General features: G+C 38.2%; 1 long non-coding RNA gene across 1 annotated transcript; it reads left to right on the top strand.

Moving 5' to 3' along the window:
* The first annotated feature begins 725 nt into the window (after positions 1-725).
* On the top strand, positions 726-4,408 carry LOC141278866 (uncharacterized). Its single transcript, XR_012332261.1, has 3 exons — positions 726-767; positions 2,734-2,865; positions 4,331-4,408. It is a non-coding gene; the product is annotated as an uncharacterized lncRNA (long non-coding RNA).
* Positions 4,409-13,414: the final 9,006 nt, after the last annotated feature.

Below are 13,414 nucleotides of genomic sequence, written 5' to 3'. Positions count from 1 at the left end.
GAAAAATAAATAGTAATCAGGAAGGATGATGAGGGAAGGAAAGACACGAAAATAAATGCAAGGTTTTTTGTTCTGTGTTTTGCTTTGTTTTAAAATTTGGCTCCATTGCTTGTCTTGGGTCTCTGCTAAATACGTGTGGGCGTGGGTCCCACGTGCATGTTTTGGCCGTTCTAGAGCAAAGGTCTTAAGAAAGTCAAGGGATGTAGGGGAAGCAGAGACCATATGTGCTGGGGAGGTGGCAGGCAAAGAGCCCTAGATCTGGGATGGAGGGGGCCTTGAGCTAGACTATGATGACCTCTTTTCAGTGTTCTTGTGAAAATAAGAAAATGAGAAATATCTTCTTTATACAAAGAGCTATGCCAAACTCTAGCAAGCAAACATTTAGCAAACTCATAGGCAAATAATAAAAAGAAGAGTAAAAGACCCTCTTTTTCTCCTGTAGCCACTGAAATCCAAAATGAAGGAGGAAACTAACTACTCTGGGGCACCCTCTTTTCTGCAAAGAAAATCATATCCCAGGATGAAAAGATGAACAAGGAAGAAAGGCTAACTTAGCAAGAAGCTCTTTGACATTCTCTAATGAGACACCCAAGATAGCCCAGGTGGTATGGTAGCCCAGTCCTTACAGCCAACCCAGAACCGTGTCAAAACCCCCAAAGCAAAGGAAGCTGACAGGCTGCTGCTGCTGGGATGAGGCGAGATCATTCTGTGCCTTGCCACTTCTCATGATGGCCATCTGCAGGGCAGTCCCTCTTAGAGGCACGGAGGTAACTTCTCTGATGACTGTTGTTTCTTCCATCCTGCAAAGGGTGGGCTACCTCGACACTTTCAATCCCTCAGTAACTTTCAATGAAGTGATGTGATGCCTCCATTGTATGACTTTCTTCACTTACAAAATGAGATTAATAAAAGCAATACCATCACTTTTGGAGGTGATATCCATCACATAAAGAAAGTTTCAGAGCTAAAGTTTCAGACACTCAAATACAATATCTAATTACTCATCCAAGAGTCCTGTGAGATAGGAGATGTGCGAAAACATTATCCTTGTTTGTTAAATGTGGAGTTACAGGTGCAGAAAGGCAAGTTGAGAATTTAAAACTGCACATCCTTTTGCTTCATAAATAATCTTGTGATCTTTCTTTGAATATTCTTTTTCAGTTATTTAGAGAACAAAGAATTCAAAGGACACTGTAGAAACAACAAAAGGCAGTGGCCGATAACATCTTTGGGGTTGTAAGATTACTGGGGACGGCTCTCAGGATGTCGCCTCTTAATCTAAAAGTACCAAGTGACAGAATGTTTCAAGTTGAAGTTAAAAAATATTGCTTTTTTGGGTTGTGTTTTATGGATCTGATAACACTATGTGAAGATCATTAGAAATACCCTGGAGTACGGAAAACCCAGAAATAGCTTTATCTACCTTGAGAAATTGAAATAGCCTTTGGGGACAGAATCTTCTCTTCTGCTCAGCTCACTTGTGAGGGTAAGAAGAGCTGGTGGTAGGAGAGCATCTCCCATCTCCAGGACCCTCTCTCTTAATCCACAAGAAACCTTACCCTGTGCACAGGAGAAGTCTTCCAACAGTAGAGAAGGTATACTGAAACTTTAAAAGGGCAATAGAGGAAAGGCAAAAGCTGTGGTTTCTATAAAGGGCCTTGCAGAATCTCCAAGACCTCTGACAGAAAAGAGGTAATTATAAGGCATGGGGTCAGTCAATATGAAAGTCCTTTTACCACATAGGTGAAAAACAGACTCTCAAGAAGAGGTAGATTTTGTTCTACAGATTTTTTTTTTTTCTGGGATGACTTCAGAAGTGCAATTATGATACGGACTTTGTGTCTGTAAGGGTTTCTATTCATCAGACTTAGCATTGAATAGTTCTAAGGTCATATAAAGCCAAGGGCTAGGGTCTTTCCGTAGAAGGAAAGAAGAAGAACAAAAGTTTCAGGGTCTGTCCGATGCAGGTCTTGGCAGGAGCTGCCAGTCACCCTTCAGAGATGCTGCTGCTTTGCTGAAGGTAGACCGGTCATAGGGCAGACTCTGATTAGAGCAAAAGGAAGTGGTAAGAAAGCAGTCACCAAGTTTTCTTAGAGTTTAGTTTTGGGGCAAGAGGCCAGCATAGACAGTTGGTGCTAATTTTGTGAGTAGAGTAGAGGAAAAGTGTAGGCAGTGACCACCACTCAAGTAGTTCCACACACAGGCCATGCTGCTTCTGGCCTCCTTGCACTTACTCACATCATCCTCCTGGTCATTTCTGCTGGAGAATTCAAGTGCATCCTTTAAGACTCAGTTCAAGGGTCATTTTTCCATTGCCTCCTTGAAACCTTAGCTGCATCTCTGATGGAGATCTCTGTTCCTCTTTTGTTTCCTATAGCTCCCAGCACATGCCTTCAGTCTTACATCTTGTAAATTGAAAAGATCTACTTTGTACATCTTCCTATAGGGCTAAAAGTGCTTAGAAGACAGAGATTATGTCTTATTTCTCTTTATATTTCCAGTGCTAAGCAGTGTCTGTCAATTCAGAGAATCGAAGTTCTGATGGCTAAGGAACCACCATTCCCAAATATCTCCCTCGAAGTCAGGGTATGAGAACTGATGTGGGTAGCTCTCCACTGGCTTGTAGATGTTGCTGGTTGTAAGGAAGTCTCAGAGTGCCTTCAAAAGTTCCAGGTTATAGGAAATATCACTTTCACAAGCAAAAACCAAATATTATTATTTGTATCATTACAGAAATTATCTGTTTGCTGGAGACCAGTTACTTTACAGATGGACGGCTAATTAATTAATTATGTAATAGTGGTAAGGATCTGCAAAGAGAAGTATAAGAGACATGGAGAAGATTTAGTGCCCAGTGAAAATAAGGTAGCTATACCTCCATTTCTTTCTCATAAAATCCTAGAGTATCAGTGCAGAAAGGGACTATTGAGGGTATCTACTTCCTTATGATTTCGGCTATCCATTGCTGTGTAGCAAAACTACCCAAAACTTAGTAGTTTAAAACAACAACATTTTACTCTGCTTCACAGTTCTGTGGGGCAGGAATTCAGGCAGGGTCAGCTAATTCTTCTGTTCCTAGTGGCACCAACATAATTCACTCAGTGGTATTCAGTTGGTGGACAGATTGGTCTGGAGGGTCCAAGAGGGTTCATTTTATGATTTTATGAATGGGGTCTGGATGGGGTCTAGGTACGTCTGGAAGGCTGAGTGTAGCTGGGACTGTCGACAGAGATGTTTTCCATCACGGTAGCCTCGGGGTAGTTGGGCTTCTTACATGGTGATTCGGAATTCCAAGAACACGTCTTATATAGCAAGAAGCAGAAGTTGCATCTCCTTTGGTTACCTAGCCTCAGAAATCACATAGTGATTCCTTTCCTACTTTATATTAGTTGAGGCAGTCACAAGCCTGCCCAGATTCAGGGGAGGGGCTATGGAGTCTACTTCTCAGCAGGAGTGGTGTCAAAGAATCCACAGTCCAGCTTCCAAACTGCCATACTCATTTTACAGACAGGTAAACTTGAGGCTTAGGATAGGTAAATTATTTTCCCAAGAGCACCATGCAAACTACTAAGTGGCGTAGTTGAGAAACAAAACTCAAGCCTAATGATTTCTATAGCAAAGATGAGAATATTGTGAGACGCTGTGGATAGACTTCTTCTATGTCAGCTCACTCTTTTTTGTTTTTTTGATAAGGAGAAAAACCTTTAGTTAAAGCTACTGGAAAGAACAGACACAAACAAGTTATTTTCCCTATAGATTTTTTTTTTTTTAGAATAATGGTCAAAATTTAGAGCTATCCTCCGAAATGAAAATTAAGACAGTAGTGCTTGCCACTCACAGTATTATGCTTATATTTATTAAGAAGTCCTGTGTAAAATGCTGACTTTTAGAGCTGACTTGAGGGAGCAATGTGGTAGAAAGATGGTTTTTCTTCAGGGACCAAAAGGGAATGTGTCAAGGTGTCACCTGAAGTTCAAGTTATCCATTTAATTCTGCTTTAAGTTAAAGATTATGTAGTCAGGAAAAATCTAGACAATATCTTACTGAAGTTCTGTTTAGGAAATGAAGGTAAATGCTGTTAATTGGTCTCCAGTGTCCATTCTGCTTTTCTTCTCCTGAGTAATAGAACCCTCTGCTTCAAATTTCTCAGAACATTTGGTCAGATGCAGTTAAATGGCTATATTTCCCAACCTCTTTTGCAGTAAAAGAATGGCCACTGGGCTAAGTTCTTACCAGAGAAATCTAAGTGGAAGTGATGTACAACTTCCACATCATTTCCTCAGAAGGAAGTTATTTGCCCTCCATTTCTTGTCCTCTTTCCTTCTTACAGGCTGGTGAATCAGTATATGAGGACACACCCTGGGAAAATGACCGAGGAACAAGATAGAAGGAGTCTGAGTCTGTGGATAAGCCCATGGAACAGGTACATGAATCCTTCTTGGAATGTGCATTCTTTCTGAACTGTGACATGAGAAAGAAATAAATTTCCTACTTGTTTGAGCTACTGTATTCAGGGATCTCTTTATCAAAGCAGGTTAACTTCCACCCTACCTATTACAGAAATGGAAAACCTTAGGGATATAAGCTTCCAACACAGGTGTTTCCCATCTCTGTTAGTTGAAATTACAACTTTGGAAGAGAAGACATGGGCACAGGAATGAGGGGCCTCTCATTAAGACAAAGCACAGCACAAAGTTTGAGCCTCTCAAAGAGCATCTCTAATTGGAAAGGAGTGTCAGACAACCCTGCTTCAGCCTGATTCTGCCCCGTTGTTCCTCTTTTCTGTTAGGATGCTTCCACTTCAGTCATGGATAATACCATTGTCCTGGTCCTGAGGAAATGTTGCTTGGTTATTATAGGGGTTCCTAGGACTCAGTGGATGGGGAGGGAAGGTCACTCATGACAAGCCCATGGAAACCCACAAGATTGCCCTGGTTGCAGCACTAGAGATCATACTGGCTAAGTATGGGCTGTTGAGAAGACTGTTATGTATCCTAGACTTCAGAGAATACTTTTTTCTTTTCTTTTCTTTTTCTGAGGAAAAAGAGATAAAATTCTTCGACTAGCTGACTCCATAAGAGAATATTAATTTGAGAGAGAAGGGAAGCTCTAAAATATAAAATTCTGACCACATAGGCATGAATGATCCCCATGAGGAAGAAATGAGACCTTAGGTAACTAGGCTGTGGGTTTTGGTGTGAAACAAGTTGGAAGGTGAGGTATATAGCCAATTTTTGAACACAATAGAGCTTCACAAATCTGTGAGAACAGTAGCAGAAGGACTTGAAGCCCAGAATGCATTAAGGTTGTAAAAAAATACAGAGAGCAACAAAATAGAGCTATTGGAACCAGGCTTAGAGTACGAAGAGGAAGAATGAAGAGACAAGCTCAGAGCTGGGGCGGATGGTGAGACAGATCATAGAAACAACACAGTATCATTCACCTCTTATTCTGTGTTCTCTGGTGAGAAAAAGGATCTGTACATTGGAAATGGTAGAGGTAATATGGTTAACAAGAATTTGACGTCTTAGCTAAGTGAGACCTGAAAGAGATATAACATTTTTTAATGTAACATTTTAAACAGCTGCAAAGATGATAAAGGTCATTACTGGGCTTATTTATGTCATCAAGGAACAACAGATGATAATACTTGGGGAGAGATGGTACATTGAAGAAAAGAATAGAAAATGCCTCAGTTATCCAAAAAGGACCAAAAGTGGGTTCCAGAATGTACCTAAATTACTGTTCATTCTGTTTCTCAGACCAATCCTCCCTTGTCTACTCTACTCTTCTTCTCTTGAAGAAATGTGTCTTTCCACATCAGGGGAAGGGGAATGATTGTAAAACTGGCCAGGTGCCGTAGCTGGGTTTCACAAGCCTAAGCTATGAAGGAGGAATTACTATCCAAGACAACCCAGTGCCACAAGGACTGAAAGGGCAGTCAAGACAAATTTATTTGAAGAAGCTGATATTTTAATATTGGAGAAACAGGGTATAAGGATGAAAAGGGACCAAAGGAAGAAATGGGGGTATAGGTCACAAAGCCATATGAGTACTTGTTTGACATCAGGTTAGAATGAGGACAGATCTGGAGTTGGCATGAGAGATGAGTTCAAGGGGATTGAAAAAAAAGAAAAAGAAAAAAACCCCATACCACAAACAAAACAACAACACCCTCTTCCCCCAAACAAAGAACTAGTAGTAGACTAGTGGGCAATACTAGCTTGGTCTTTATGCAGTTGAGTGTGTGGCACATAGGTGGCTCAGGCCAAGGGTCAAGGGAGACATCAGATGGAATTCAGTTTGGTGAATTCTTAGCTGGTTAAATAGACACACTCAATGTAAAGATGAATTAACTAGTTAAGGAATGAATGTCAGCCTAGATAATGTCTCTAGTTGAATGTCTGGACCTGTCATGTTGAATAATTTTTATCAGTGATTTAAATGGATGCATGAGAAGCATATATATTAAAACTGCAGGTGAAAAAATATAGGAAGAACAATGGGGTTGTTGGATGGAAGATTCGAGATTTTGTAAGCCTCAAAAAAACTCAATGATCTGGGTCATTGATTCAAAGATAACAGCAATGGGGTTTTTAGGAAGGATAAATGTTGAGCTGATAACTTAAAAACAAAAGTAAATAAAATTTTCCACACCAAAAGAGTAAAAAGAAACAGATAAAAGATGTATTGATATATTTTATGTAACCTAATAAATTCAAAATATTATTTCAATATAAAATCAATCAATATAAAATTTTTTGAGATATTTTTCCTTCTTTTCTTTCTTTCTTTGTTTTTTTTTTCTTTTTCTTTTTCTTTAACTAAATCTTTACTCTTAAGTGTGTATTTTACACTTACAGCACATTTCATTTTGGACTGGCCACATTTCAAGTACTCAGCCACTCAGGCTACTGGCTACCATATTGGACAGCATGGGTCTAGAATGATATTGGTCATAAACTATGGACGTTGAAGATCACAACCATGATGTTGAAACCTTTGGAAACAGGTAATAATAAATGGATAAAGAACCTGGAGATGTTTAAAAAGGACATGAACACTACATTTGAATACTGAAAGGGGTGTGACATGGAGAAAGGGTTTCATCGTTTTTTCTTTTGCAGCTAAGAGGTTAAAACTAAGGAGCAATGGATGAGAATTATTAGGGATGCAGATACAGACTTCCATAAAAATGGAACTTTCTAGTAATTAGAGGTGTGCAAAATGGGATTAACTTTAATTCGACCAACATATATTGAGCTCCATTCAAGGTATTCTGTTAGATGTCAAGGTTACCATGACAAATAAGAGAATTACTTCCCTCAAAGAGTTGGTGACAATTTAATGACTAACTTTAATATAATCTGTAAAGTTCTTATTACTAACGTGCTGATAAGGGAGGGTTGCTAGAAGTGTTCAGGCCGACTTAGAATTGTATCCCCTTGTAGAGAGGATTTCTGCAAATGACTGAGACATTGTACTTTGCCAGTGGATCTCAAACTTGTTTGTGAATCACAGTAAGAAATGCCTTCATAACACAATCCAGTGCACCGCATAATGAAAGAGAGCTTGTGTGATATACCTGTGTGATATACCTTGATGTTTTGTATTCTAGTATAGCCTAGTCTATTTCATTAGAAATGTCCTCGTCACAGCCCACTAAGTTGACTTATTAATGGGTTGCTACTTCAGTTAGAGGAACTTTTAGTTAAGTATCTGTAGAGGTCTGTTATAATTGAATGCTTGTACCTTTTTACCTTTAAGGGTTTTATGGCTCTAAACACTGTTCTTTGCATGGATTGTAATTGCCAGTTGAATTGGAGCCAGGAACTTGACTGCCCTAATAAATCTAGGCTGGGTGGCACAGAAAAGACATACCATAACTGTTTATTGAGGAATAAGTAAACTCCTTTGTAAAAAACAGAGTTCTTTGATGGTGTGATAAGATAGCTCTTGATCAAATAGGACAACACAGGGGCAGGTATGGGTATTGATACAGGACTATTGACATAGACTAGGAAAACAACTTAGAGTTTACCATGAGACCTAGTCAGACTGATGGTTCAAACTTATATTTCAGGGTCACCCAGTTATCCGTGACTTCAATTTCCTGGAGCTCTGTCAAATATTCTCCATATGCTCTTACCTTTAGGTGTTCATAAAATCTCCATAAGTCTGTTGACTTAGCATGTGTTAAGTGTATGACTAAGAGTTAAAAGTGGAAGGTTTGGACACAGGGAAGGAAGGAAGTGGGATGAGATCATGGGTGTGGCTATGGTTCAGGGTGACAGGGCAGCGTGGAGTTCACCAACTATGTGGGGAGAGATGGGAAAATGTGAGACCCTAACTCAGAGCTGGAGGGTATGAGGTTGAAAACAGTTTGGAAACTTTCTGAACAGCAAAAGAGGGGATTGGGGTGAGAGGGAGAGTGGAGCTAGTCATGAATATCAGCCTCTGGCTCCAGTGTTGAAGGTGCTACATCCCCAAACACTTTCCATTTATGGATGCTGTGGTACCTGAAATTCCTTTGGATTATGTCTTCTCCCCAGTGTCCTCTACTAACATACAGATATTCCCGGGAAAGTGAAACATCCAGTGGTGAACATTATTTAGGCTGTAAACATGCTTTAGATTCAGTTCTTTCCACCAAAGGGAGGGACTCTAGAAATAGGATAACACTGGATCTGAGGGGAAAAGAGGCAGCAAAAAGAGGAAAAGGTGAAAAAAACAAAAGGCATGTGATGGGTAAGGAGGTTACTAATGCCAAAGAAACATTTCACAGGTTTTCTGATCTGTCCTCCTCTTCCTTCAAACAGCCTCTCTGATCTTTCTAGGTTACCAATGTTACATTTGGTGTCAGTAATTCTCTGCCTTTCTCCATATGCACACACCCACAAAACACATCATCGGCTTTCTTTGTAGGGTCAGACTATATATTACCATGTGACTTGCCTTATTCACTTAATATACTATGGACAAGCCTCCAGGTCAATGCATATAGTTTTAACTCATTTTAATTAGGTGTGTAATGTTAAAAAAATGGAAGCATTGTAATTTACTGAGTTTCTCTACTATTAATGGCCATTTGGGCTCTTCTAGGTGTGAGCCACTATCTTTTGAATGATGGTTTCCGCAAACATTTTTCAAAATGTGAAAACTATTACATTGTAGGTCCCTCTAAAATTAGAACATCACTGAATCTGAGTTTATTAAAAAGTTTCCAGACTTTGTAATTGCTTCCTTAAATTGGAGGTGCTAATAGCATTTCAATGGGAACAAGAAGCTGATGATAGGAGGATCTAGGACAGTGTTTCTTTCTTGCTTTTTTTTTTTTTCCAAATTTTTATTAAATATTTTTATGCAGTTTTAAGATCACAGTTAAAGTACTTTAGCATGTTATAGCTTTACAGAGGTATAATTGAAGTATAATAAACTAAACATATTTAAACATACAATTTGATAATATTGAAACCATCACCACAATAAAGATAATGAATACATTCATCATCCTCTAAACTTCCTTGTGTCCCTATTTCATTTCTCCTTCGGGCTCTTCCCTGCCCACTCCTTGCACCTCACTAGCAATCTCTGATTTGTTTTATGTCATGATAGTTTACATTTTCTATAGATTTATAAAAATGGGATCATACTGGGTATACTCATTTTGTCTGGTTTCTTTCACTTAGCATAATTATTCTGAGATTCATCCATATGGTTGCAGGTATCAATAGTTGATTGCTTTTCATTGTTGAGTGGCATTTCATTGTATGGATATGCCACAATTTGTTTATCCATTTACCTATTGATGAATATTCGAATTGTTTCAGTTTTTGGCTATACAAAAAAAGCTGCATGAATACTCATGTTAAGTTGCTGTGTGGACATATCTCCTCGGTAAATTCATAAAAGTGGAATGGCTGGGTCACATGGTAGGTGTATGCTTCAATTTTTAAGAAACTGTTCTACTTTTCCAAAGTGGTTGTGTCATTTTACTCTCCTACCAGCAGTGTATGAGAGTTCCAGTTGCTCCATATTCTCGCCAACACTTGATGTGGTGAGTCTTTTTAATTTTAGCCATTCTAAAATTACAATGAGATGTAGGTATCTCATTGTAATTTTAATTTGCATTTCCCCAATGACTAATGATGTTGAGCATCTTCTCATGTGCTTATTTGCCACCTGTATACCTTCTTTGGTAAAGTGTAGGTTGAAATTATTTGCACACTTTTAAAATTGTTTATTATTATTAAGTTTTGAGAGTTCTTTATAAACTCTCCACAAGCCCTTTATTAGATATATGATTTGCAAATATGTCTCCCAGTTTTGGGCTTTTATTTTCATTCTCTTAAAAGCATGTTTTGAAGAGCAGAAATTATTAATTTTTATAAAATCCAATTTATCCATTTTTCCTTTTATATATTGTGCTTTATTTCTAAGTATTTTATATTTTATACTATTGTAATTAGTATTATTTAAAAAAATTAATTCCTTATTTTTTTGTTGCTAGTATGTGATACAATTAATTTGTAAACATTTAACTTGTATCCTGCCAACTTGATAATTCACTTATTAACATGAATAGCTTTTTTTGTAGATTCTATTGGATTTTCTATGTAGGAGATCATGTTGTTTGTTTATAAAGGTAGTTCTATTCTTCTTTTCCAATATGGATGTTTTTTATTTATATTTCTTGACTTATTGCACCCACTAGAATCTCTAGCAGAATGTTGAATAGAAATGGTGAAAGTGGATATCCTTGTCTCCTTCTTGATATTTGGGAAAGAGCATTCTGTCTTCCACTTTAAGCATTATGTTAGCTGTAGAGTTCTTTTGTAGATTCTATTTATCAATTGAGGATATTACCTTTTATTTCTAGTTTGCCAAGAGTTTTCAGGAATAGATGTTGGACTTGGTCAAATACTTTTTCTGTGTCTTTTGAAATGGTGATATAATTTTAGCTTTTTAGTCTGCAAATATGGTAAATTTCATTGATTGATTTTTAAATATTAAACTAAAATTCATTTGCTTGATCATGATGTTTTTGGATGTATGGTGTTTTGCTGGATTCAATTTGATGAAATTTTGTTTAGAATTTTAGCAGTTATATTCATGAGGGATATTGCTTTGTTGTTTTCTTTTCCTGTAATGTCTTTGTCTGATTTTGGTATCAAGGCAATTCTGGGCTCACGGAATGAGTTGGAAAGTGTTCCTTCCTCTTCATTTTCCTGATATATTTTGGTACTATTCATTTTCTGGTCTTATTTTTCCTTAATTATTTTGTGGAATTCACCAGTGAAGCCATCTGGGCCTGGAGTTTTCTTATAGGAAGATTTTAAATTATAAATTTAACTTCTGAAATAGATACAGGACTATTCAGGTAACCTATTGCTTCTATAGTGAGCTTTGTTAGCTTTTATCTCTCATTTCATTTAAATTGCCAGCTTTATCTGCATAGCGTTGTTCACAATATTTTCTTATTATTCCTTTAATATCCATAGACTCTCCAGTGTTGTCATTTCTTTCATTCCTGTTATTGATAATTTGTGTCTTCTCTCTTTCATTTCTGGTCAGTCTGGCTAGAGGTTTATCAATTTTACCCATCTTCTCAAAGAATCAGCTTTTGGTTTCATAGATTTTCTCTCTTGTTTTTCTGTTTTTTGTTTTTTTGCATTGTTTTCCATTCCTCTCTCCTGTTTACTTTGTGTTTAATTTGTTCTCCTTTTTCTGGTTTCTTAAGGTGGAAATTGAGGTCATTTGTTAGAAACCTTTCTTCTTTTCGGGTATTTAGTGCTATAGAATTCCTCCTAAATACCTGAAGATGCTTTAGTGGCATCCCACAAATTCTTTTTCTAAAAATTTGTTTAACTTCTGCCTTTTTTTCCAGCTTTATTGAGCACAAATTCTGATATGTGGTATTTTCAGTTTCCCTTCTGAATGTTTCTTTGACCCTGTTCCCTTTTATCTTTTCTTCCCCTGCCCTCAGGTAGTTTCATTACCTGCATGTGCTAATCAGTACTTTGCTGAATATTTAGGAGGGACCCTCTGCAGACCTCTGGGGTGCTCTCTCACTACATCACTCTCTTCCATGCTACTCTGTCCTTGTGAACTCTGCCCTCCTTGATTTCCCTGGACTCTCAGCTATATCTCGTTAACTCAGGGAGTTGGACTCTGCCTGGGTTCCCTCACCCTGAGCCACAGCCTTCATTGTCTTGTGTCCACTGTCCTGAAAATTGTTGTTTCAGGTGTTTTGTTCAGTGTGTTGTTGGTTTGACTGGGAGGTTAAATGTTCCCTATTACTCCGTCTTAGTCAGAAGCAGAAACTGGCAGTATTTCTGTTTCTGTTTTAATAACCCAGTATTGAATGTTAAAATCAATTTATTGTGTTATTACAAGCATTAGAAAATGAAATCGTATAAAATAGAAAACAAAATATCATTGTAGTCTATGCATTAAGAGAAAATAAGTTTTGTTTAGTGCATATGTGTATGTGTGCCTTGGATTGATATAAAAGGCATTTCTTTCTGTAGGCCACGGTGAAAATAGTTTGAGAAACATTGTTCTAGGTACATCATGGTCCAGTACAGGCAAGAGTCTGCAATACTTAGTCTCCATCTCTGCCTTGAAGAGTTCATATGATCTAGGGAAAATTATCTCTGTTTTATTTTGTCCACCTGAAAAATGTTCACTATGACCTACAAAGCCATGGTCTGAGAATCCGTGATATCTCTGTGAAATACCTTGTAGGTCTTAAACTGAGATAGATTCATAATTCTATGGGTTGAGAAACAGTTACTGATTGCCCAGTGTGTTTCAGGCACCGTGCATGAAAATGTTGAGGTACCAGCCTTAACCAGAGGGAAGCCTTCCCTGACCTAGCGCCAGAACATACCTGGCCACTAGAGAAGGCAGAAAGTCAGGCTTCAAGAAATGCTGTGAGTTTTCACAGCACAGGGAAGATTGTGGAGACAGGAAGGAAGGTGTCCAGGGATAATCATTCAGGTAGACTTGCAGGGTTAGAGGTTAAGAAAGTGAGAATGTGGGGACTTCCCTAGTGGTCCAGGGGTTAAGAATCTGCCTTCTTAGTTCCCCGACGCGGGCTCCATCCCTGGTCAGGGAACTAAGATCCCACATGTCCTGGGGCAACTAAGCCCACGTGCCACAACCAGAGAGCAGCCCAGCGAGCTGCAAGCAAGAGCTTGCTTCATTGCATGCAGCAATGAAGATCTGGCAGGTGCCAACTAAGACCCGACGCAGACAAATAAACAAATAAATATTTTTTAAAAAAGAAAAGAAAAGAAAAACAAAGAAAGTGAGAATGTGGATGGCCTATTTGAGGAATCTCAACTTCAGTTTATTTCATTAAACACACACATATATTTTAATACCCACTACATCCTTGAGATGTGTTAAT

This window comes from Tursiops truncatus, chromosome 6 (assembly GCF_011762595.2).
Source record: "Tursiops truncatus isolate mTurTru1 chromosome 6, mTurTru1.mat.Y, whole genome shotgun sequence".
NCBI lineage: Eukaryota > Metazoa > Chordata > Mammalia > Artiodactyla > Delphinidae > Tursiops > Tursiops truncatus.
The sequence above is the reverse complement of the archived record's forward strand: the minus strand, read 5'-3'. Positions and strand labels throughout refer to the sequence as shown.